We start from the raw sequence: 25,554 nt of genomic DNA, 5'->3' as shown, positions 1-25,554 counted from the left end.
TATAATGTGACGGTCAATCCCACTATTCGTTGGTAGAAGAGTAGCCCAAGAGTTGGCAGTGGGTGGTGATGACTAGCTGCTCTAGTCTTACACTGCTAAATTAGGGACGGCTACGCAGATAGTCCTCGCGTAGCTTTGTGCGAAATTCAAAAACAAACAAACAATCTTTCTGGCACTTTTAAAGTATAATATCATTCTGGGGACTTTGAGTGAAGGTTTTTCTTAAAAATAACGCAAACAAACAAAAATCGTAAAATATCACTGGAAAAATGTTTTAATTATGGGTTCAAAAGTAAAAAGTAACTTATGAAGAAGGGAGAAATTTGCAATAACCGTACTGAAAAACGACCATTAAGCATGTGATGTGTGTAAATCTCAACGATATAGCAAAATTTACTTGATTGGTGTTTTTTCAACAGTGTTCAGTAACATGTGGTCAAGGTGTCCAAACGAGGATCGTAGTGTGCAAAGACCACAGCGAGCACGTCAGTAAGGAGTGTGACTACAGACTGATGCCTGCTACTAAACAAGCCTGCAGCAGCGGGATTAATTGTCCTGTCAGTGAACAATCTGGTAAGTGACTATTGCTTGGTATGGAAATGACTGAGAAGCCAGTAAACCGCTTGCGCCCTGAGGGGCGTTTGTTTTTGTAAACTGTTGTTCAAAATGTGGTTGACAATAATTCTGTAAAACGCTTAAACAAATTTTTGTCGTGAAGTACAAGGATGCACAATGGGTTACTTGTACTTTACCCATAGCGGCTATCAAAACCCAATTTTTAATGCTTAAGCCCAAGACATACCGCCGATCCACCAGAGAGCTTAGAATTGTGTGAAATATTGTTTCATTCTCTAAGATATAACTAAGGAAAAGGGCTGGCTAAATACGTATACCTATAGTTAACTGGATTATAAGACATTCAAATAGTTTAAAGATAGGGTAAAATAGTAATAATATTATTATGACGTTACAAAGACACTGTAGGAAATTATCCCTTGAAATAATTACACAAAAATTACTGTAGTTAACGTATACTAAGTATTAAATACGAAGATCAAAAAATAAGTAACTGAATCTTGAAATAATGAACAGAGTATAATAATTAGTTTAATATGATCATCTGAAAGTTGGTATTTTCAATGTGGTTGACAACTTGTGTAAAATATTGGCTAAACTGCTAGCTAGGTAAGAAACATCAAAGTCAAGGAATAACCGTTGTCCTGCAGCCAGCACGTAATCACTGACAGAGGTGTCAGAGCTGGAGGTTGTATAGCACCCTCACTTATATAACAGCTGTATATTTCATTGTGATATTTTTTTTTTCTGGGGAAGCATGTGCCTCCCCCAGTCCCACTAGCTATTTTTTAACATTTCTTTAGACATTCAGTTTTTCGTTGTAAATTCTGCATGTCTATCCAAGCACCCAAGATCACTTCTGGTCACACCATATCCTGTGAAATGTGCTATTAATCATAAAAGTACACCCTTGTGCAAATTAATTGAAACAAATGGTCATTTTACAATATTTTCAGCATGGCGGCCGGTATAGGCTCGCTGGACCCGCTGATTTTCTTTAATAATCATATTTCAACACAGACGGTGTCATTAGCTGTGTTTTGCAGTAGGGTCGATCTATTTTTGGGATATATGACGAAATTTTGAGGAATATTACGACATTCGAAATTGCTTTAGAAGGGCAAGGAGACCAGTCAAAAAACAACTTCTTACCAACTCAATGAAGAAAAAACGGTATCAGTGGGGTCTGAAATACAAGAACTGGACGCAAGAACAATGGAGGAAGGTGTTATTTAGTGACGAGACTCATTTCTTTGTACAGGGTCAAAGAAGTCTGCATGTTCGCAGATTTCCAGGTGAGAAACTTTGAGAATCTCACATCAATCAGTTCGTAAAACATCCCTCTAAGAAGATGTTTTGGGGCTTTTTCAGCTATTATGGCGTCGGAGGCTTACATATCGTAGAAGGTATGATGCGAGGACCACAGTACATCGAAGTTTTGCAGAGAAGTGTCATTCCAGAATTGAAAAAGAGATTTCCAGATGGGTCTGGCATTTTCCAGCATGATGTGGCTCTGTGCCACACATCGAAACTTGTGAAGAATTTTATGACTACAACGCGAATAAAGGTGCTGGACTGGCCTGGAAACTCTCCGGACTTAAACCCTATTGAAAAGCTTTGGGCGATTTGTAAAGAAAGACTTCGGGGAAAAGACTGTACTGCGAAAGATAAGCTAATTGAGGCCATAATTGAGGTGTGGTACCGCGATCCAAAAATTAGTAAAGATTGCAGTCAACTCGTGGACTCGACGCCAAAGCGGATTAATGATCTTCTGAAAAATGAAGGCGGTCATATCATGTATTAATTTGTGAGTAATTTTTGGATTCTCAGAAATAAAACGCAAAAAATTGAAAAAATCGTAATTTTCCGTCTTGTTTCAATTAATTTGCACAAGGGTGTATTTGTTAAGCAAGAACAGTTATTACACTCAAAAACACATTAAAATTAAATACATAGTTAGCGGAGTTTGCGGATTAATGGACCACGAGAAGCTGTGGGTGAGAACACCTTTTATTTTTATTGTAATACTTTCAATAAGTTCTTTGTTTAGAATATATATATATACATTTATGAACCATGTTCTAGATATATTTACAGTGAAAGAAATGAGTGAGTGGTAATCAAAATAATCGTATGTTTGGTTAAAGAACATAAATATATTATAGTTATATTTGTTCTAGTTTTACTGTTATATCGAATTTTGTTTTTATATACCATACTCTTTCATATATTGACTTACGGTCATCAAAACGTTCTTTAAGCTAACTTATTTTCGGTGCGTATAAATTATCTGTTGGTTTTGTAAGCATTCGTGCTGTTTACGGGGCATATAGGGGAAAACACTCGCTTCTGCTGAGAAACCGACCAGAACTTTCAACCAACCGTACTTTGTAACTGTTCCTTGTAGAAACGTTCTAGTTTAAGTTGTCGTTAACAAAAGGCAGTGAAAGCGTAAAATCGGGTTAAGCCTCATTTGATTTTTGCTGTTGTCCTTATGATATTGGATTTAGAGCTTGTTGTGTAGTAGTCACAGAAGTATAGCACCAACCACAGTCTTTGCATCACGTCTGTTTTACAAACAACGTATTTTGAGGGCGTTACTGATTGTTTAATGGAGGCGAACTAAACTTAGATTAATATGATGACGTGTGGCTTTAATAACGCAAATGCCCCAATAGCTTTTGAGGCTATTTTGTTAGCCTACTATCTGGTTATAGTTACACGCTAGAAAAGATTTTAGCAAAGGCTCTCTTCACTCTAATTATGGAACTTCTCCAGTTGGGGGCATTGTTTTCATTGCAAAATTAACGGTTGGATAAACTTATTCAAGAAAATAGAGGAACTGTCAATCGAGTTATTTTTGACCGTGTTTCTACGTGACCAATGTAGTATCTATTCGCCTCGAGCACAAGATATAGTATTTACTGTTATCTGAGAAAGTTCAACCGTGAAAATAACATTAAAGGCATGTGAGATCTCTGGTGTGTTCCATACGGTCACAGTCTCTGTGACTGGTGGCAATCGCTGACGACTCGATTTCTTTGCTTGTTAAGTTTTAACGATTTGACTAATAACTTTAATGCGCCATAATTATTTAGCTATGTTTAGTTAGCTTTATGGTTTTACATGATAAAAAAGTTAAATTTGTCACGATAAAATAATTACTCATAACCACAATATGTAATTCGTTTTTTCTTTATGATGTCTTCCTCTTAGGGTTAAATAAAGCTCACAAAAAGAATCATTAACCAATCCTCCATTCCAACTCTTTTGCAAAAAAGACCTTACATGAAAATAAAATAAAGATGTCATAATAACATAAAGTTTTCTTCAGATACGCTAAAACAAGAAATTAAATTTTATACTAAGTCGAATAACGTTTAAAAATAAATATTTCAATATAGTGCTATAAGATATATTAATTCTTCTGTTCCACGATTCGTTTTTTAGAAGTTCCATTTATCCTTCTGCTTTTAGGTGCTCAGATAACAAAACGTGTTTATAAGTGCCTTGATTTTTGTCTTTCTTCTACTTCTAAGCATAACTGTAAGCAACTTTAAGCTGTTGGTTACACATATAGAGTATCCGGTAAAAATACTGTCGAGAAAGTGATTTTCTTTCTAAAATAAATTCACTCGTATGATGTTGTAACAGAGAAAGTCTTTATAAGCAGACTTCTCAGCTTCCAGGACGTTCGATTCATAATCTGAGGGTAACAGGTTAGAATCCTGTCACACCAAATATACTCGCCCTTTTAGCCATGGGGGCGTTACGATGTCTCGGTCAATCTCGCTGTTCGTTGATAAAATAGTACACCAAGAGTGGGTGGTGATGACTACTTACCTTCTTTCTAGTCTTACACTGTTAAATTAGGAATGGCTAGCGCGGATAGACCTCATGTAGCTTTGCCCGAAATTCAAAACAAACCAAACGAAGCCTTTTCTCATTCTAAACTGTATTTTAATGTTCAAAGGTAAGTATGATTTACAAATTGTAAGCCTGTGTTAAGTATGATAAAGGATTACAGACACGTAAGTTAAGGAATTATATCAGTCGTGTTCTTTTCTTTGTTTAATATAATAGTTATAGTTTACGAAGAGACGCAAATGTTGTAGACAAAGAATTGCTTGTTCTGAACTTCGCGCAAAGCTACACGAGGGCTATCTGTGCTAGCCGTCCCTAATTTAGCATTGCAAGACTAGAAGGAAGGCAGCTAGTCATCACCACCCACCTTCAACTCTTGGACTACTCTTTTACATTGAAGATCAAATAAATAAAACACGATGAAGTAACACAAATACAGGCTGGTAGTAGAAACACTGTAATATTTAGCTGAAGTTTTCAGTTAGTTCGACCTTTTATCATAAAATACGTGCATAGGCGGTCTTACCTATTGAACAAACTGGTCAGTTTTTTGGTACCCCATATATGGAAGGTCCTCCGATGCTATGTTTTTTAACCTACTTCTGAGTTTCCTTATCATTATGAGTCCCCCATTTACTGAACTCTGACCGTGGCTTCAGAATGACCAAGACCACCTTGGATACGTGTTTCTTTGTTTGATAGTAAGTTATTGAAGTAAATCTATGCCACAGATCTACATCACCCGAGTATATGCTTCAATAATTTAAAAGAAAAGAATATAATATAATTTTGTATTAATACTCACAATATATACATATTGGTAAACGTATTACACTGATAAAAGAAAACGTAAATTATGCTACATACATATTTCTGTTTACAGTACCAAAGATTCACGCCCAAGAAGACGCTCCTCCGGAACACTTCCATCCTCTACTGTGGACCCAGCAAAGTGTTGGTCCAGCAAAACTTTCTGGAGATCCATGGTATATTGAAACTTATTTAATGATAACTTTATCACACGTTCAATAATTTTCTTAACTCTATATTTTCAAAATTAGTTTAATTGGATATACTGTAATAATATTAAAAGAGTTGTTCTATAAAAATGTTTTTCAGACAAGTACTTGTGAATAAATTCATCTTCCTTTACTTTAAAATAATTTGCACACTAACATACGTGACTAAAGATTGCATTCACCTGTACCACGTTCATTTCACTTGAAAATGTTAGCATACCGAAAAGTAAACTTTTCAATGTTTCTAGGTTTGAAGTAGGTGATTGGGAACCTTGTAGCGTAACTTGCGGAGAAGGTACCAGACGTCGAATTGTTGAGTGCAAAATCTTTCTCGAGTTCTCACGTTCAGTGGCCACTTTACCAGACAGAGAATGTCCAGGTGTGTATTTAAGGAAATACATTATCATCAAACTGCGCCTTGTGTTTTCATTGATTTTTATCGAAGATGACTTTACACTTTCTAAATGATGAGACAGTATTCTGTTTGGCCATTATCAAATATTTTGTACTATATTTCCCTCTAAAAAGTACACAGAGAATGATTTTTCTGATAATTTTTAAGTGTTGTGTTATGTTTTTGTTCAACATATAAATATAACGTAATGTTTCTTTATATATATATATAAATAAATTTAGGTAGTGTGCTTGTATAATATGTTAATATCGTAATGACCTAATGTTATGCAATATTTTTGTTCAATACCCAAGTAAAGATATTCTTCTTTTAATATCCAAGTATTTTTAATTCTTCCATTTTCCACTTTTTAAAGATTTGTTTATTTTCGGATATCCGCGCAAAGCTACTCAATGGCTAAGTGCGATAAAAGTTCCTAATGTTAATCTAACTTACTCAAAGAAAGGTAACTAGTCAACAGAACCAACCATCAGCTCTTTAAATACTACTGTCTGGACAAACTGCGAACTTTGAACGTCAATTTATAATGCTCCCACGGTCGTGATGGGACTCGAACATTGAACTCAGAAGTCCGTAGTCGGTATGCTTACACATATATCACGCTAGGACCTGAAGTTGTTAAGTTTTCCAATGAATACGTCAGTGTAAAATCTTATTTTTCAAGAACAAGTTTATTTAGGATTATTTCTACAATGTCGACACAGTTTAGGGTGTTTTGCTGGATTAATTTCGGGTTAAATTGGTGAAAACAAACTCAGGTGCTTCGAAACTTCTGTTCTGAGCCATTTTTTTACCATAAAATAAGTGATGAATCAAACACTCCGATCCTTTATTATGCTAAATGATTTTTAAATCTATCCACTTCGTTAGAGTATATTTCGATATGTCTACTCATATTCTATCTGACAAAATTAATCTTAAAAATAGTCTTGTAGCTTAGTTTCTTGAATAAAAGAGACTTTCTTGTAAGGATAACACTATTAAAGCGAACTCTTTCTCCCTGCATGCTTTTTATAAGCCTTTTAACGTTAGAGGAACAAGGTTTTTAGCACTCGTTTCAACAGTCCTTTTGCCCAAAAATCTATAGGCGCTACGTATGATATCTAAACAAGTATGTTTTTTTTTTTTCAGAATCGCTTGAATACACATTTCATTCCCCAGCTGATGTGTGCGACAGCTAAACATACTCTTCAAAAAAAGAAACGCAAAAGGCAAAATTTGAGACATATTGTTAACAAGTTTATTCCGGGTAGTTCTGTATGACATGTGTGGAACTTTGCACATTCACTGCTGAACATCCAAAGTCTGCAAAGGCGAACTCCACGCTCACTAGTTGACGTTTAACGTCACTCAACATCAATAACGAGTATGCCCCCCGTAAGCATCAATAACTGCTTGGCATCTCCTGCCCATGGAAGCGATGAGATGACGAATCACATCCTGTGGAATGGCTATCCACTCAGCCTGCAAAGCTGCTGCAAGCTGAGGTAGAGTCTGCGGTTGAGGTTGTCGCCGTCGCAGACGTCGGTCCAACTCGTCCCAAAGATGTTCGATGGGGTTTAAATCTGGTGATCTGGAGGGCCAGAGAAGAACGTTGATGTTGTGGTGTCTCAAGAAGACAGTGGTGAGTCGGGCTGTGTGAGGACGGGCATTGTCATGTTGAAAAACGTCGTTGACGTTCACCATGGGGCCTAAAAATCTCGTCGACGGTTGCGTACGGTCTGATCGGAAATCCTACGCAGCCCTGGTTTGGTTGAGGCAGTAGACGTCGCAGTGGTGGTCCTATCCCGAAGGTGACGTAACCGAGTGCAGCGATCTTGTGCGGGCGTGGTCACACGAGGTGTGGACGGTCACAAGTTGATCCATGTTGTTGGTGACGATTCCATAGCCTTGTGATGGTGCTTGGGTGGACATTCACAGCTCTGGCAACATCTGATCGAGATTCGCCTGCTTCCAAGCAACCAATGTCGTTGTTGCGTTGTGCTTCAGTCAGTCTTGGCGTAATTGTATTGCGTGTCGGTGGCTTAACACTGAGCTATGGAAATCGAGAACCCGCCACTTTTACAGGGATTTTGCACATGTTGCACTTGCAGAACATGCAGATCTCTCAAACAAGTTTATTGGACAAGCATGCGTTTTGGCGAAAAATCCGATGTTTTTCTCCGTTTTCAATGTGCACAACTTTTATTGTCATTTTGGTCTGACAATCAGTGCCTTAACACGTGTAACATCACATACTCTGAGCTTGTAACGTTACTACATATAGTTCTATTTAAAATAACAAAAATACCCCTTTTGCGTTTCTTTTTTTGAAGAGTATAGATATGCTGTGGAAGCACCTTGTATACAAGAGACTTGTGTCAATTTTCCAAACGGATATCCTTTCTGATTATGTTGCATACTGTTATCTAGAATACGAGGACATATTTAGACATTGACCTTTGTGTTCGTAGATTCTGATCTGTTACAAGGTGGCACACTTTGATTACGGTAGCAGGGCGTAAATTGTTGAAAGTCGTTACCTTGATGATTCTGGTTCCCAAGCTGATCCATATTCTTTTGTATTCTAATGTCCATTGTATTTTACGAGTTTCCATTCTCGTATCTGAACACATCTGTATGACATAAGTGATGAATATTTTGCATGTGAAAGGGCTGTTACACATCCTTCACAAAACGATCGATTTTTTGGTTGCATCACACTACTAATCCCAAACTATGTCAAAATATATTTATGTTGCATGCCGTTCAACCACGACTTTATATCAACTGTGTTTGTCACGTTTAAAATCGCTTTAATATAACCTATTCAACCCTGCCTTTATTACTCGTAAAATAAATTTGTCTCCAGTTTTAGTCTACTACTAACAGCCCGGACGAATAACCTTTGCTTCATCTGGGTTAAGTAGCTGTCGTTCATTGTAGACACAGCAGATAGAATGAGTGGCGATGTTATGTTATTCTATTTATAGTAGATGACAAAAATAGACAAGTTGGGTGACATATTGGGTTCATAAACTTAACACTTAATATTTTTAATAACAGTAATGGTAGTATGTATGTTGAGGCACCGATAACATTTTCTGTTACATATAGATAAGTACAAGTGCAAAAACTTCTTATGACTTTAAGTATTTGACACCTAGAAACTTATTGTTAATTTTTTCGGCAATTGTTTGCACGTTTCCCAATCACTATGGCCTTTGTAGTCCGCGAATACCTACAAAAGTGATAAGGCCCACTACATTGAGTGTGATTAGGTCATACAGAATAAATGGAGGAACTATCAAGAATCCTCATGATATTCTTTATGCTTTTCTGATGTGCAGGCTTCATTAAATGCTGCAACCATGGACAAACAGATGAAATCTGCCGGCAGTTTATTCGTACTAAGTGGACACTGAGGGTGCGCATCTGGGTGTTATTACTTATGTATGTCTGTACGCGCATATGCATACGTATTTTTAAATGAGACCGGTTGGAGATAAAACACAAAGAAAACAAACGATTTCTTATATTACAAATAGAAATCATAGCCAGACACGCACGCGTGCGTGCGCATGTTTTTTTGTTTTTTTTTGAGACAGGATAATGAAAAACTACATAGAAATGTATGTATTTGTGTGTGTTTTCTTATAGCAAAGCCATATCGAGCTATCAGCTGAGTCCACCGACACAGAAGAGAGTGTAAATATTGTTACCACGGTTTTAATATAGTAGTGATAACAACAGCAGAAAACTGAAATCGCTAATGACTGTTTGCTAACACAAAAACAGGAATTGGAGCTCGTATATTAAGTAACTAAATATTATGACAAAGTCTCAGAAGAACTGCCCATGATATTTTTGCTATAATAATACCATGGCTATAATATTTCCTTTATTTTAGACTTGATTTAGGAACTGTCTTACAGATTTTCTGTTATATTATTACGGTTATATAATGTTTTCAAGTTCGTTCTAATGTTGAGTTTGGTTTAAAAAGAATTAATCTTTTATGTGAATTTATATGAATTAAGATTTATGAGCTGAAGTGCTTTATTTTTGCAGAATTTGTGAATTATTTTGCTCTAAGTTATCAAATAACTGAATTACATTCTTAATGTATACTCATTTTCATATTTTATTTCTTTTATGTGTTAAAGAAGTGTTACACTTTACCAGGTGTTCATATTTGACAAGTTGGTGTGCTCTCTGACATTTACAGATAATTTTATTTTTCAGTGCCTATCTCAAATATTGTTTTACATCCTAATAGCACGATACTCTTCTAGTGTTGCCCATATGATGTTTATATTCCTTGTCTACAACGTACATGAGCTTGCTTTTATAAGTTATCAAGTTTATATAGTATAATGGTGATAGTAATGTAATCCTTTCCAGTACTTCCTTTCTTCTCTCTGTCTCATTTTTACTGATGAATTGTTTATGTTTTCTTTTTGCAACATACTTATGATATGCTAATGGTTTGTTTTGTTTGTTTGTTTTTTGAATTTCGCGCAAAGCTGTCCCTAATTTAGCAGTGTAAGACTAGAAGAAAGGCAGCTAGTCATCACCACCCACTGCCAACTCTTGGGTTACTCTTTTACCAACGAATAGTGGGATTGACCTCACATTATAACGCCCCCACGGCTGAAAGGGCGAGCATGTATGGTGCGACCGGGATTCGAACCCGTGACCCTCAGATTACGAGTCGAACGCCTTAACCCACCTGGCCATGCCGGGCCATATGCTAATGGAAACTATGGTTTTTTAATTGGAAAAGCTCGACAAACATGTTATCAAAAAGAAATTGAGTGACTGATTGTTTGGAATTAAGCACAAAGCTACAGAATAGGCTGTATGTGCTCTGCTCACTACGGAAATCGAAACCCGCTTTCTAGCGGTGCGAGGTTGCAAACATACCGTTGTGGCACTGGGCGGCTGATGTTTTGTCTGATCTATGTGTAACTAAAAGGGAGTTTGAATAACTTTGATCAAAGAAACTTTAAGTAAAAGAAATCTATTTCAGGTTTTATGCATTCAAATTTCGCACTTAATTTTTATCAGAGCAGAAGAAAAGGAATCACTATGACTTTTGGTCATTATTTTTAAAATTTAGTTTGTTTACTTTTAGGCTCAAAGTTACATGCAAATATCAAACCCGAAAGTGCTGTGTCATGAACTTTCAAGTTTACTACTGGACTACAAAGGGGTTAAAACTAGTAACCGAAACAAATTAAACTTACTTTTCATGAGACTTCGTTTGTAAAGTTGTATTAAAAGCAAAAACATGTCAAATAATATTTTACGTTTTTTTTTAAATATGTGCGTGCTATTGCATTTTGCCTGTGTTTGAAAGTATTTTCAATAAAACTGAGACTTTAATTTTTTTTTTTTTGTTTAGGGCCTCAACCTGCTAATCAATAAAACTAAGACTTTAATTTTTTTTTTTTTTTTTTCCATTTAGGGCCTCAACCTGCTAACCTGGAAAAGTGTTTTCCACGTCCCTGCTCTTTGGATCAAAACAAGAACGAGTTGGAAAATAATGTGGATGACAAAAATATCCAGACAGGACCCTTTCACGATACGAAGCTCGTCACCTCTCCTGATATGACCCTCATAAACAAGGAAGGGGGTAAAATGGGGATTGAAGTAACTTACTCCTGGCGGAAGGCTGGCTTCACTCCTTGTAGTGCTTCGTGTCTAGGAGGTATGATTTTAAAATTACCTTTTTTTCCATAATTATTTCACCGAAAGGGGACGCAAGGCCGTATGGAGGAGCTACTTGTTTTAACTACTCACATCAATATACAGTAGTGTATTGCTTTTTAGTTGGGCCCAGCATGGCCAGGTGGGTTATGGCGTTTGACTCGTAATCTGAGGGTCGCCGTTTCAGCCGTGGGAGCGTTATAATGTGACGGTCATTCCCACTATTCGTTGGTTAAAGAGTAGGCCAAGAGTTGGCGGTGGGTGGTGATGACTTGCTGCCTTCCCTCTAGTCTTACACTGTTAAATTAGGGACGGCTAGCGTAGATGGTCCTCATGTAGCTTTGCGCGAAATTCATAAATAAACAAAGAAACCTTTCAGTTGTTCGGCAGACACTAAAATGACCTCCCATAATAGACGCCTAACGTTGTAATTCGTACTGTCGTGATGCATATGAAACCCAGAAAAACTTATTGCTAAATTTTCGGTGAATTTTTTTGTCTCTAGATTTGGTCTGCTACTAACAACACGAACGAATATTCTTTGTCCCATAGGTGCTAAGTAGTTTATTTGTTTCCAGTTTACCTACTCACGCGCGCACGCTCATTCACATGCGCCTTTTTTTTTTTTTTTTTTAACGAGACAGGCTAGAGGAAAAACACACAGAAAAGAAGTGATTCCTTACATCACAAATAGAAACCACAAACATACAGCCAGACACGCGCGATGTTTGTGAAATTTATTTGTCTTTGTAATTTCGCGCAAAACTACACGAAGACTATCTGCGCTAGCCGTCGCTTACTTAGAAGCGTGTAATTAGAGGAAAGTCAGGTAGTCACCACCACCCGCTCTTGGGCTTTTCTTTTACCAACTAATAGTGGGGTTAGTTGAAACATTATAACGCTCCACGGTTGAAAGAGCGAGTATATTTGGTGTGACGGGGATTCGAACCTGTTACACCCTCACCACCCAGTCATGCCTAGAAGGATTCTTCTTATAAGAGTATAACAGTTGAATGCGACATTGTGTAGTCGGTATTTCAGTAGAATACAAGTACTTCGTAAAATTTGTATAATTTCCAGTAATTTCTATAGTGACGCTTAATGTTATAATTCGTATTGTTATGTCGTGAGTAAAACTTGCGCATGCCATGAATCACGAGAATAATTACATATCTGTAGAATACAACACAGCATGACATATGAACTTCAAAAGCCAGTAATAAAAATATTTGTTACTCTTAATTCTGGTTTAATTTACTCTTGAGGACCCGGCAGAAGAATATGTCGGTTTAATGTCTTTAATATTTGTTTAAGTAAAAGCTATTTAGAATATTTAAGACAACAGAGGTTAGAGATCATGTTGAGACACTATAAGCGCAATAATTAGCCTTGAAATTTGGGGTGTGTCTTCTCAATTGCTCTGGTTTAATCAAATTTGAAATGTGTATGCCAATAAACCTATAATTAGGAATCGGAGCTCATATATATTGGGAACTTATCTGAATAACTTATCCTTCGACTTGCTTAATTAGTCTTCATCTATTTTTCAATTAATTTGATGATACAAAGTATCGAATTAATTTTATATCATCTTTCTACTGTATTTAAAAAAATGAAGAAAAAATCAATGTACTTCTAAGGAAACTCATTGAATATGTGTTTTTATGACAACTACTGTTCTTCGAAAATCTATCGTCTTGAACACAAGACTCTTGAATTAATTAAACTTATTTTTTATTACTGTATTGCACTTAGAATCTGCAAGTTTATTCAAATGAATTTGTGACATCACATTTTTAGCTTTATATTTGTATTGTAAATAACATGAAAACATACCGATTTTTTTTTTCTTAGATCCAATACTTGGTAAATTTTAGGGATAAGTATGACAAGGATTGCTCAAATATTTAATCCAATGAAAAATTAAAAAGGGGTCCTGGCAAGTTAATGGATTTGTTTTCAAATGTCACCCTTTTTGTGAATTCGTTATTTGTTATATGAAGGCTCTTTCTTTTATATACCGATATAAGTGTCATGGTAAATATGATACGGTATTTCTCGGTAAACTTTTTTTACACGTATATTCTATTTTCTATTTCAAAATATTCTTCTTTTCCATATGAAATCCCCCATCTACCTAACTTAGCATGGCCTAGTGGTTAGGGTATTGGACTCCCAAACTGCGAGTTGCAGGCTCGAATCTCGTCACCGACGATGTTCGCTTTTTCAGCTTTGGAGGTGTTAAAACGTGATAGTCAATCCCACTCAAGAGTTGGCGGTGGGTGACGTTGACTGGTTGTGTTTTCTCCAGTAAATTATTTCAAAATTAGGGCTGACTAGTGCAGTTACTCTATCAATGGCTTTCAGGGAAATTCATACACAAACAAACAATAACATGCACCCACAATTTATTATACGGTATTTATTTTTACATGAAATCCTCAACTTTTCATCTAGACTCTTCTCCTGTCTCTCTGTTACATACACACACATATATCAAACTTAAACCAAGCTCGCATCCTTTGGAAAATGAAATTCTTACTTTTCTCGTATAACCCACTTTCTCATGCTGATGTTATAATTTTTTTTTCTTCAGGTATTCAGGAGACTATAATTCAATGCGTTCGGGATCACGACCAAGCCATCGTAAGTCCTTACCTGTGTGACATAAGTAAGAAACCTGGAGCTATCACTCAAACATGCAATGATCATGCTTGCCCACCTAGGTAATTATTTGCCTGCCTTGTGTAATAGATAACGCTCTCTTTAATAGTGTGTAAGGAAACTTCATTAGACCGTAATCAAACGAAATCGCCTTTTATTTCGATTCAGCAAAAACCCATTCTTCGACAATTATATAGGAAAACAAAGAATATGAAAGATACATAGAATAAATATATTAAGGTTTTGTTTATTATTTATTATTATAAATTGTATTTTTTTTAATCAGCCATACTTTTTCTCAGTTTCTCAATGTGAATGGAATATTCTTTGAATATTTATCAGGTTAGAGGATTTTGATAAACTATATATCAAATATGTTCTTCAATGTAAAAACTCTAAAAGTAAACGCTAGAACGAATGATCCTATGATTAGATGTAGTTCATTTATTTTTTTCTATAACTGTTAATATTTTACCACTGCTTTCATGGTCTGACCTCCTAAAGAATTTAACTTTAATCCTGGAGACAAATATTTAAAAATAACTATAAGACAGATAACACTATACACTTTTTCATATAATAAATAAAAGTATAGTATAAAACCTATATTTTACTCTATTTATATTTATATTTATTTAAATACTCTATTTATATTACTCTATTTTAACGTTATAAAGAACTAAATCCTTGAGTTTATAATGAAAAGGGGGAGACGAAACGTTCAAGACATGAGCCCCCCTGAGTACAGCGGTATATCTTCGGGTTTACAACGCTAAAATTAGGGGTTCGATTCCCCTCGGTGGACTCAGCAGATAGCCCCATGTGGCTTTGCTATAAGAAAACAAACAAACAATCAAGACATAGGATCAAACGTGTGTATAATATACACTACAATAAATAAAAACAGTATGTCTGTACGTACCAATTAGAACTTTTTGTGTGTGTGAAATGAAACATTTTAGTCGAGATTAAAGTAGGATACAAGCACTTCGAAGAATTGTTATAATTTCGACTAATTTTTCCTTCGCTATTATTCGAAGGTAAGGTAACCTGTCAAAGTTTTGTATATGTAAACTCCTTTCCTAAGAGTGTTTAAATTACATCAAATGCTTCTTCTAGAAACTAAACGCCTATTTTGATTCAGAAAAAAAAAGTTTTATGATAACTGTTATGGTCAACTCGATGAAAGAAAGAATATTCTGCGCGTTATGTTTCTTTTGTTTGATTTCAGCTATTTATTCATATGTTTATAAAATTCATTTTGTGTGAGCCCAAAGAAATCCGCTACTCAAACTTACACAGAGTGAATTTTCCTTCTTCCTTTGGAAGCGGCCCGGCATAGCAGATGCATATGTCATCTTGTATTTTGTTGCGAAGAAACTCATTTGTTTCTGAACAAACGTCAAAAATAAATAAAAATGACGCTTAGCAAGGACATGTGTCAAACTTTTTTTTTCTAATTCTACAAGAAACAATATTTATTCACCGAAATCAGATCCATATATTGCTTCTGATGAAGAAACGCTTACGTAAAGTGCTTGGGTTATAGTTTTGAATTTTTACCAAACTGATTTTTTTAACATACTGCGTTCCAAGTAGCACAACAGTAAGTCTTTTTTTTTCATAAATATTCAAACATACCCTACATAACTAACAGGCTCCAGGATATGACAAGGAAGTATTTCTACAGAAACGGCATAACAATCACGTACTAAAATAAACTATGAGATATGTCATATGTGATTGAATAGTACCTTGACACCTCTCCCTATTTAATAACTGCATTAACTATAATAAATAAATAAACTTCCTACAGCTGATACTCATAATTAAATAAAATATTATGAGTGTATTAAGGGACATGTATATATACTCACTTCTGGTAAACTAAACTAGGGAACAGTGGACGATTAATAGTGAAACTCTTAGTGTGTAGGAAAATCATACAGACGGAGAATATGTGAAATATTAGTCACGTACAGATGTTAACAGTGTATTACGCATTGACATGACAATGACATGACCTTATAAAAAGGGTCGTACGAAGTATGTAACGAAAATACAACATTAGACTTTACTAAAGCGACAATAAACAACTTCACAGGAACGAAGGGGAAAAGAGGTAAAAAAATCTAGCTAATCCCCCTAAAGGTCGAGACCAAAACACAGATGTGGACTTTAATGATGTTTGACTTGAACCGACATTTTTCCTTAACACCATGAAGAAGATAGATGACCACATTCCATGATGTTTACCAGCTTTACTTTAAGACTTCGGTTCCATATAAACGTAACAACTTCTCAGTGGAACTGTTATTTAGCCATAAAAGTAACATTTTTTGTTATCCTTCTCTTATTAGTTTTCAAGTTTTAATTTCTACTTCATAGCAAGCATAATACTTGTACTTAAAAACAGTTCTAAATAACGCGATTTCTTTTTAATAATTAAAGTTGGAACGCGCTGCGTATCGACCAGTTAAAATGTAAAATACTACTAATAAATAATATTCTCTTATTTATTTCGTTTTGGGACTACAAATGCTCTTTTTGTTTTCCTCATAAGGTGGAACGTGTCAGATTTTTCGGTCTGCTCCAAGTCATGTGCGGGTGGTCTACAAACCCGGACCGTTCAGTGCATACATGAAGTGACCCGAGGAGCAGCTAATACCCTAATAGTTGCCAACAACCTATGCCCTCAGCCTCCACCAAGAGTACAACAACTATGTAACGTTAACGACTGTCCTACTAGATGGCGTGTGGAACCATACAGCAAGGTAAATGTGTCTTTTTTTACTTATTTCGAATATTCGCGAAAAGCTACTGGAAGACCCTTTGGATGGAAGGCAACTAGCCAACGGCATCCATTCCTAACTCTTGAGGTACTCTAATCAAATGAGTGGGACTTGACAGTCGCTCTTATTATACACCCGCGGTTCAAACTCCGGAATGCGATTCAGGGGGAACTGAACTCGAACCATGGAACTTCGGATTCAAGATCTGTGAGGCTAATAATGAGGTCATGCACAGCTGAATAGGGTAATTAATATACGTAATGTTCCTGCATAAAGCTGTGTATTAAAGGGCAAATTTCAGCATTTTTGTTTCCTTAACATGTATCAACGTTTACAATCAATTAGTAATGCCAAAGAATTCGAAAACATTTTTATATGTAAATATATCTAATAAATAGGCGAGCGCGGTCTAAAGTTAGCGAGTGTGGCTGCAAATGGAAGGTTCAAGGTTCGACTTGAGTACGTTCCGCTTTTGTAGGATTGTCATAAAAGTGACCGTCGAGCCATTCAGTCGGTTAAAGTGATCAGCATAGGCCCACCCACTTTTAAATAATCTGAAATCGGATAAAATTTGTGATACCCGAACAATAAACAAAGAGGGCAGAGGAAAACAAGAAATATTGACAGTTACGGAACAGTAACTTATGTCATTGTATCACCACTCCAATTTAAATTGTCTGGAACTAGTTAAAGAATATTAACTTGTATCATTCTATTATCAGCCCAATTTACATTGTCTGAGACTAGTTATGGAACGGTAACTTGTATCACTGTATAATCAGCCAAATTTACGTGGTCTGAGATAAGTGCTGATCTTTAATAAAGTTCCGATCACGTGACAAGGAAAGGGAGACACCATAAACGTGTTTATGTTTCCAGAATGACCAGAACTAAATAGATTTCTATATAATGTATGGTTTCAGTTTTGATGAGTTTATTTAACTGTTAAAAGTTTCAGAGCAATAAACAACCTATCAGTATTTCGGAACTGAACCAACACAAAATATAACTAAAATATCCATATGGTTATCCCCAATCCCACTGTTATAATCTTTTTAGCATTCACAGTTGCCATATACGTTATTGTATGTGACTCTAGTCAGGAGGGCGGATGTAGCCTTGTGGATAGCTTGTCAGACTGTGGATATGAGAACCTACGTTTCATGTCTCACTACCGAACAAAACGCATTTCATACATTGGAGCAGTGAGTGCGTTATGAGAGTGGTAGTCAAATCCCATTACTTTGTTAATGCAACCCAAGTGTTGATGGTGTTTTCTGTTAACTAACTGCTTTCCCTCTAGTTTATCAGCTAAAACGTATTTACTGCTAGTACAGATATATCATTTGTAGCTCTGGTTCTGCAAGAATATCTGAAATGAACAAACAATTCCTCTGATAAGCAGTTCTAAATTATAGACTGACATACATGAACAATAGAATATCTGACATGACCGTTTAGCCTATATATCACATAAGGTGCCGTTCTAGCATAGCCTGTTCACTAGGTAGTTCCACACTCTATTTGCAGATAGCAGATTCGAAAATAAGTAAAGAAAATGCTCGCCCTTTAGTATTCGGAGTGTTATAATGTTATGGTCAATTCCATTATTTATTAGTAAACTGTAGCCAAAGAGTAAACGGTGGGTGTGGCCAGCCAGTTGCTTCTATGGTTGGCAGCTCAAAATTGGGGATGGCAGGAGTAGCCTTAGTAGCTTTGCCATAAACCAACAAGCAAAGAAACCGTTCAAGCTTGTGACAATGAACGTTGATAAATCTGTATTGCTTTGGTTTCTTGTTATATTTGTTAAGATCTGAACTGCTGAAAAATATTTCACATACACTAGGAGTATATATGTGTATGTGTGTTTTCTTATAGCAAAGCCACATCAGGCTATCTGCTGAGTACACCGAGGGGAATCGAACCCCTGATTTTAACGTTGTAAATCCGTAGAGTTACCGCTATATCAGCGGGGGACCACTGGGAGTATATATGCGTATTATTTGTAAGTAGTGCCCATGGTTGTTGCTGTTTTTTTCTTTATTAAATGTATTCATTATCTGTTTAACCTTCCACGTTTATGACGCGAATGTATACATAACTAAGTTTAATTTGTTCCTATTATCAGTTTTTAAGCCCCTTTGTGAACTTGAGAGTTCATGACACTGCATTTTTAGGTTTGATACTCGCATGTAACTTTGGGCCTAAAAGTAAAGAATCTAAATTTAATAATGACCAAAATTAGAAGTTATTCCTTTTCTTCTGCTTCGAAAAATTTAAACGCGAGAATCTGAATGCATGAAACCTGAAACAGGGTTGTTTTGATTAAACTTTTCATGTACAAAGTTATTCAAACTTCTGTTTAGTTACACTAAGATCAGACAAAACTGTTACTTTTCAATGACACAGCGGCATGTCTGCTGACTCACACCGCTGAAAAAAACCGTATTTCGATGTTCATGGTGGGCAGAGCACACACAGCCCATTGTGTAGTTTTGTGCTTAATTCCACACAGTCAATTAACAAAAATGCTTTCAAGGGCATCACACCATCTCATTTCTGGATCATTCATCAGGTAAGCGATTGCAGAAAAGTTTCGTGGTGTAACATAAATCATTATAAATTTTCTAACAGAAAATAAATGCATATCAGAATATTAAATATGACTTTTTTCTATTTAAATAATTTTGTTTATGTTCATTTACACCTTTTTTTTTCATTTAGTGTTCTCAAAGATGCGGTGGAGGAATCAAAACACGAAAAGTCAAGTGTGAGAAAGAGTTAGCATTTGGTCGTATTGTTAGCCAACCAACTTCAATGTGTTCTAAAAAACGACCACGATCTGAGAAACCTTGTAAAGTAAAACCATGTGGTAGTGACACAGGAAAAACACCTCATATCAAAACATCTGACCAAAATTACGTCCAGAAGCATCCTATTAAGAAACTTAAATTAAGCATTGGAGGTCAAGCTGTTTTATTCGAAGACACCACCATTAAAATTCGATGCCCAACACGAAATATCAATAAATCATTGATCGTGTGGTATAGGGACAAATTACCGATTGAAAAGTCGAGGAAATTTAAAATTTCGCGAAGAGGCTCGTTGAGAATTCGTCATTTAACTTCTGACGATAACGGGAAATATTCATGTGCAGCTGGCTCAGCTAAGGCTAATATCACGCTTCTGGTCAAGTCAATTCCACCAGGATATGGTCGTTCAGATGAGGACAAGACAGTTGAAAGACCAGATTTAGAGACAGATTGTAACAATGCTGTGTGTTTGGATGGAAATTCCCGAATAAGTTCAGTTGAGTCCAACAGATTTATTCAGCAGAATCCGAAACAAAATGTTCATTTAAAAACTGGAGGTTATGCTTCACTTTTTGATGGTACAAAGTTAAAGCTCAAATGTATTAATCAACCAAAAAGTAATGCTCTTATAGAATGGTACAAAGACAAAAATAAGCTGCAATCAAACAAGAAATATACCATAACTTCAACAGGAAAGCTAAAAGTGAAGCAGTTAACGAAAGAAGACAGTGGGCGATACACTTGTTTGGTGGGTCCTATGAAAAGTGACATATTTGTTTCAGTGAAACCTTCCCCACCTGGATATGGAAGATCTGATGAAGACAAGACTGTCGAACGTCCTTTCTTTCCATTAGGTTTGTGGATTGTTTTAATTTCTTAAACATGAAAAATTGTATCTTTAATGCAGTTGTTTTCTTTCATCAGGTTCTTGTGTTTAATTCCGATACAAGTATCATCTAAATTTAGGTACCCTGGTGGGAAAGCCGTAAGTCTTCAGATATGCAACGATACAATTAGATATTCGATTTCTCTCGGTGATAAAAGCAAATAGCTTGATGTGTCTTTGCTGTAACAAAACACACACACACTCATTTGTAAAAATTATGTTTTTTGTTTAGTTTTTCTTTTAAACTGTACCATATAGCTAATATTTATGGATTACTTTGAGTCAAACAAAATTTTGTGAACACTATGTAATTTTGATATTGTTAGCTTTAGAATAATTCTTATAAAATGTTAAAAGTATATTAGTATGTAAAAATGTTTTATTACTTGAAGGTGAGCACCTAGGGAACGTGGAAGATGCCAACTACAGCCATGAAGATAGAGATGATACCTTGAAAGGCAATGAGGATTACAATCATAATCATTTTTCAAATCGTCCAAGATTTCACAAACCTGGATTAAAACAAATCTATAAACAAATCAATCGTGAAAAGTCTAAGACCCGACAGCGAGGAAAATTTCGGCCTAGTCATCCTTTGAGATCAAAACCCACATGTTTCCCTCTAACCCATCGCCTGCAGATGATATGCCACATCCTAAAGTGCTCGATACTTGGGAATATCAACACGGTAGTGCTCTCTTTTCCGACCAGGAAAAAGATGATCTCAATGCTGGAACCCCCCACGGTGGCCAGGGCGTCCCCGATTCTCCACAGGAGGAAGAAGGTGACCAGTTGCGATCAGGAGCAGCCAGCAATCACGCCCTACCTCATCTTCAGCAGCTTTTAGTCAACCTAAGGCAAACCCTAAGAGGTGATTACAATGGATTTGCTATTGAACACACTGAAGAAGAGCCAACAACGCCAGAAATGATTAGTCCAGTTGGACCCTTAGCCAACAGTGTTTTTCTCGGAAAGGGAAACCCTGAGAATTTGAAATTTGACTGGGATGTGACTGAATGGTCTGTCTGCTCTCACACGTGTGGGGGAAACGGTTATCAGGTAAAAGTAATTTATACTTTTTATTGAGGAAAAGATCGAGGTTATTTCAAGATGATGTCTTAATTTTATATTGTCGGTATTTTAATGATCATTAAGACATGATAGTTCAAAAACCTTTAGAACATCTTTGCAATATTAAGAAACGCTAGATTAAATTTAACTCGAGATTGCTTTTTGTTTGTTTATTTTTTCAAAGATTTGATGTTCCCAATTTGAGCAAGCTTTTAAATATCTGCTGCGTCTCTTGAAAAAACATCAACATTTTCTATAATTTGAATAAATGGTACCGATTACTCTCCAAAGATTATTTTAAGATAACACAGTCTCTGTTATAGTGAAAATATTATTATTTTAAACCACTTTTCAGGTTCGAGTGAGCCAGTGCGTTGTTCGACTGAACAATGTCTCCAGGAGTGTTGAAAATAATATTTGTGCCGATTCAGGACTCGATCCTCCAGTGACAATTCAGAAGTGTGGGCTAGAGGAGTGTCCTCATTGGGAAACTGGAGCTTGGTCAGAGGTAGAGGAGGAACGCTTCTTCACTGGGGAAACTACATCTCAAATCTGTGGCAAGGCACAGGAGGTTAAGACGTGTATCTTTGGGAGAATGTACAACAGCCTCACTCCCTAGAATGAGGCTGAAACTCTCGTTCTCAGAAATATCAATAATAACAAGTTTATCCGTTGAAATAGCCTCTTTACCTTGCATGGGAAAATAATTATCTTTCTGCATGTTTAGTGTTATTTTTATTAAGTAAACCAAAGTTTAAACTCGCATTTCTATTTAGTGAACATAAACTACGGGAACAAAATATTAATTTTTTTATTATTGTTATTATTCATGAATCATCGGAAGTAAATTCACACCAATGAAGCTCGGAATCAGAACAAAGTGCTGTCGAGGTAAAAAATAATAATAATGAGGAAATGTCTATTAACTCTTACCAACGCAGGCGCTTTAAACGAAGCATATATTTTGAAGTAACTTAATTTTACTTATATAATGCCAGTAATCAGTATAAAAGTTGTCTGTATATATTTACTCATTGAAATTAAAAACGTATTTACCCAAGTATTATAATGAGTTACAGCATTTACTTTCACGCCAAAAACTAAACTTCGGCATAATTCAAAATAAACTTTTTAAGCAGATTCTTGCCGACCATTAAAACTGGATCAAATCAAGAAAACTATTTTTTCTGTATACTTATAACTTACTATTATTCATGTGCCTTATATTATGCAGCTTGTAGGTCTTTTAAGTAATATTTGACCTACAATGAGCACACACACACAATATAAAATTAGCAAGGAACAGTCCCAATGCTATCGCTCGGCTTAAAACTAATCTAACAATGACATCACTTCAGGCCCGTCTTAGTCAGGTGAATTAAGGCGTTCGACTCGTAATCTGACGGTCGCGGTTTCGAATCCCCATCGCACCAAATGTACTTGTCCTTTCAGCCATGGGGGCGTTATAATGTGATGAACAAGTTCATTATTCGTTGGTAAACGAGTAGCCCAAGAGTTGGCGGTGGGTGGTGATGACTAACTGCCTACCCTCTGGTATTACGCTGCTAAATTAGGGACGGCTAGCGCAGATAGCCGTTGTGTAGCTTTGCGCGAAATTTAAAAAACAAAACAAACAACACTTCACTGTCAGATAATGTTGATGAGTGTGATGTCGTTCGGTAATGAAGATAAAAATATATAACAAAGATATGCAAAGCTTTAGAAAAAGTAGTTCCGACACCCCTATATTCGAATCACTTCAACTGCTCTTTCTTTCTCTTACTCATTTTGTAGTTAATCTATCTAAAGTTACGGCTGTTACACTTCCTACAACTCACTGAAAAGAAATGCTCATTTCAACAACAGTTTCGTATTTAGTTAGAAATTGAAACAAAAATTAAACAGAAAATATAGCCCCCCGCTAGTACAGCGGTATGTCTCCAAATTTACAACGCTAAAATCAGGTGTTCGATTCCCCTCGGTGGGCTGAGCAGATAGCCCTGGCATGGTCCAAGCGCGTTAAGGCGTGCGACTCGTAATCTGAGGGTCGCGGGTTCGCATCCCCGTCGCGCTACACATGCTCGCCCTCCCAGCCGTGGGGGGCGTTATAATGTTACGGTCAATCCCACTATTCGTTGGCAAAAGAGTAGCCCAAGAGTTGGCGGTGGGTGGTGACGACTAGCTGCCTTCCCTCTAGTCTTACACTTCTAAATTAGGGACGGCTAGCACAGATAGCCCTCGAGTAGCTTTGTGCGAAATTCCAAAAACAAAACAAACAGAAAATGTATCATATCTTTGTTATATTAATTTCCAATAAAAATTGTTAGTTCTTAGTTTTAAATCAGTGTGATTTATTTGGTATTTTCTTCATCTAGATATTCACATCTTAATAATCCTCGTTAACTTACCAAATTAAAATAAATTAATTTTTCAGTGTTCTGAAAAAACCTGTTTTACTTGGAATACTGCTTACCAGAAAAGAGATATTTCCTGTCGTCTACCAAATGAAACTGAAGTGGATGGGGTACATTGTGAAGAGAAAACACGACCTAGGCGGAGGAGAGAGTGTTACAATGATCAATGCAGAGGGGTCTGGAAAGTTGGAGATTGGTCAGAGGTAAAAGTAAAATTAAAAAAGCATTTTTAATGCTTCAGAATAACGTAAAAAAAGAAATTATTCAAAACTTAAGTACACATCTACTGTAAAATTCTGATATAAGAACGTTTCTTTAAATTTTATTATTAAAATTGCTTCACAAAAATCCAAAGGCTTTTTCTTTATCCATGAAAATGATGTCTTTTTGAAACTTTGAAACCAAACATAACTCTTGGAGCTTTGTAGTCAGAATATTCTTTTGTGTTACAGTATATCAGCTTTCTAGATCTAAAAGAAAATATGACAATAAAATGTATAAACAATCCTTATTGTAAAGGAAAATAAATGCATATTGTTGAAACTATAGACGAACAAACCGTAAAGGGCCCGGCATGGCCAAGCGTGTTAAGGCGTTCGACTGGTAATCCGAGGGTCGCGGGTTCGAATCCCGGTCGTACCAAACATATTCGCCCTTTCAGCCGTGGGGGCGTTATAATGTTATGGTCAATCCCACTATTCGTTGGTAAGAGTAGGGCAAGAGTTGGCGGTGGGTGGTGATCACTAGCTGCCTTCACTCTAGTCTTACACTGCTAAATTAGGTACGGCTTTGCGCGAAATTAAAAAAAAAACAAAAGAAACAAACAAACCGTAAATTCAAGTCGGAATGTCTTGAAAAGGAAGAAAATTATAATAATGTCGTGATTTAATTTAATTAATCGTCTATTTATTTGCAGTACTTCGTCAATTCTTCCCAGAAGAGTTTGTTTTGCAAAATTAACAAAATCAGGGTGAAAAATTAATAAATATCACTAATCACCAAATAAGTATTTTAATTCTCAACATTTGCTTACATTAGCTTTATCAAGGAACAGTTACCTCAAACTACTATTGTCCACAACAAATAAATGAATACACTCTTGGCTAAGATGTTTGCGTAACGTTCTGTATAGATGTCATTGTCTACATGCATGCAGCAGCTGTCGTGTAAATGCTGAGCAACAACAGAGAATGTAGCGTATGATCGGATAACATGTACGAGTTATTATTCTGGTTGTATAAGTTTTTTTGCATTTGTTCGTCAAAACACACACATATTTGTTCTGTATGAAAGGTTGCGCTTTTTGTATAATAGTTTTCGAAACAAAACAGCACTTTGTTCAGACAGCT

General features: G+C 36.1%; 1 pseudogene across 1 annotated transcript in view; it reads left to right on the top strand.

The window, feature by feature from the left end:
• LOC143241018 (ADAMTS-like protein 1) overlaps window positions 1-25,554 on the top strand; it is a 130,790-nt pseudogene that overhangs the window by 96,061 nt on the left and 9,175 nt on the right. The window contains exons 8-17 of the transcript XR_013022143.1: window positions 420-573; window positions 5,324-5,426; window positions 5,708-5,838; window positions 11,324-11,566; window positions 14,162-14,291; window positions 16,793-17,003; window positions 19,746-20,688; window positions 21,113-21,779; window positions 22,147-22,362; window positions 24,226-24,408. The product of XR_013022143.1 is annotated as an ADAMTS-like protein 1 (transcript). The remainder of the gene's footprint in view (window positions 1-419; window positions 574-5,323; window positions 5,427-5,707; window positions 5,839-11,323; window positions 11,567-14,161; window positions 14,292-16,792; window positions 17,004-19,745; window positions 20,689-21,112; window positions 21,780-22,146; window positions 22,363-24,225; window positions 24,409-25,554) is intronic.

This window comes from Tachypleus tridentatus, chromosome 13, assembly GCF_004210375.1.
Source record: "Tachypleus tridentatus isolate NWPU-2018 chromosome 13, ASM421037v1, whole genome shotgun sequence".
NCBI classification, from domain to species: Eukaryota; Metazoa; Arthropoda; class Merostomata; order Xiphosura; family Limulidae; genus Tachypleus; species Tachypleus tridentatus.
The sequence above is the reverse complement of the archived record's forward strand: the minus strand, read 5'-3'. Positions and strand labels throughout refer to the sequence as shown.